We start from the raw sequence: 2,154 nt of genomic DNA on the forward strand, positions 1-2,154 counted from the left end.
AATAAATCTTGTTAAAAAAGTGACTTGTCCCTGGCTCTTCTTCGTCTAAACATTTCACTCATAGACGTCTTTGTTTCCTCCCATGTTTATGAAACTTTTCTATAAAAACATATGAGGGGGGACCCCCCCAAAATGAAATTATTTTCTGGAGGGCAGCACCCTTGTAGTACAGAATTCCCCCGCTAGGTGAGTGTTCTAGAAACCCATCTCTATCAGTGCACCAGCTGGTGGTGGTGTGAGAGGCTGCATTTGGCTTCAGTGAATTTTTTGTTGAAGACTCAACACATTTGCCCTTTTTGTGATGGGTGATTCACAAGCGCACCTGCCCACACCTCTCTGAGTGCAAACCAGTTTTTGACTAAAAACGACATGCCCCCTGTGCCCCACCCTCCCTATTCACCCGATTTTGCCCTGAGCAACTTATTTCTGTTTCCCCAGATGAAAAAGTCCTCAAAGAGAAATGTTTCGCTGAAGTGGAAGAGGTGAAACCAAAAATGGCAGAAGCACTAAATGGCTTCAAAATACATGAGTTTGAAAACTCTTTTGAGTGATGGAAAAAACATCTCGATTGGTATATTGTATCAAATGCAGAGTACTTTGAAGGCGACTGAAGTTTAAACATGTAAGAATAAAATACACTATTTTTGATAAGTAAATTCCATTTTTGGGGGGTCCCCCTTCATAAGCTCATTTTAACTTTTTAATCCTCACCTGAGGATTTCTTTTCATTGATTTGTGTGTATGAGAGAGAGAGAGAGAGAGAGAGATGACAGATAAGAGAAACATTGATTGGTTGCCCCCTGTACATGCCTGACAGGGGATCTAACCCACAACCCAGGTATATTTTTTAAACTTTAGTATTTTTAAAAGATCCCTGGGTGATTCCAAGGTTCAGCAGAGTTTAGGAACCAATAGCATATCGAATTATAAGTGTAAACAATCTGTAGGTGTTACTTAAAGGACTCAATTTACAGAATAATTCACAGGCATCATATATATTTTCATTTAAAATACTCCAACATTAAAATGGTAAAATAGTTCAAAAATATAAAAAATACCTTTCATAAATTAAAAATTATTTTGTAATCTGAAATATTGCCTATTACAATCCACTTCTTTTTTTATGAGGAGACTATCAGGCACATTTATTTCCAGTACCAAACGCTTTTTTATAAGTATAGAAGCGGAAGAAATGCTGAAAGATAAAGGGAAGGAAGGATATAAACAAAGGAAAACTAAAATGATTATTTACTAAGAATTGCAAATGCTCATTTTCTGTGCACACCACAAAGTTTCCTTCTCTGTTCCTAGGACTTAGTGTAATTTTCAGGGACATGAGAGTCAAAGGCTCATGCTTTTAGTTTATCAAAACAAACCTGAGTGTTCCTGCCCCAGCCCTCAGTGAAAACTGAGACTTTACTCATTTTTATGAAAAAAGAAAGGGGGGGAGGGAGGAAGGAAGGGAGGGAAGGAGGGAGGGAAGGAGGGAGGGAGGGAGGGAGGGAGGGAGGAAGACAGGAGCAAAGAGAGAGCAGGAAAGGGGGGAGCCTGCCTGTCCTTTGAATTGCTTTATGACCCAGATGCCCCTCCCCCTTGATGGGTCCTCTCTGCAACAGGTTTCTGTGTGTTCAGGTATCAGCAACAATGCAAAGGGAGCCCCTTGACACTGGAGCCGGGCTGCCGTCCCAGAGCAACGGCCTTGCACACCTCGTGTCTCCAATCTTGGGAGGTTAAAACTGGGCAAAGTAACCTTTGGACTGGGCCTAGGGCAACATTACATAAAAAAAAAAAACTGCTTGGCGAAGATAACAAGAAAGCCGTTATTATGACTCCTGGACTGGAAATGAAAAACATGACTTAGAATTAGCATCACCATGTTGTGTCATCTGCACCAGTAGAAACGCCTTCCTTCTATGGGTGTGACTGCTCCCCCGCCCTCTCTCCTAAACGCCCCCTGCCTTTGTCTCCTAATCGGGACACTGTTTGGTTTTCTGCCGAAATCAGTGCCTCCCAAACAGCTATTCTCTCATGGATCTGAATAAATGCTCGTTGCCCCTCACTTTGAAAGGCCTTTTTTAACATTTCAGGTTAACAGGGACATTGTAGGGCTAGGTCAGCTGAGACTCCTGCTGCCTGTCTGGTAGAGAGAACAGC

Source organism: Artibeus jamaicensis, unplaced genomic scaffold, assembly GCF_021234435.1.
Source record: "Artibeus jamaicensis isolate MK-2021 breed Jamaican fruit bat unplaced genomic scaffold, CSHL_Jam_final contig_519, whole genome shotgun sequence".
In the NCBI taxonomy this organism is placed as follows: Eukaryota; Metazoa; Chordata; class Mammalia; order Chiroptera; family Phyllostomidae; genus Artibeus; species Artibeus jamaicensis.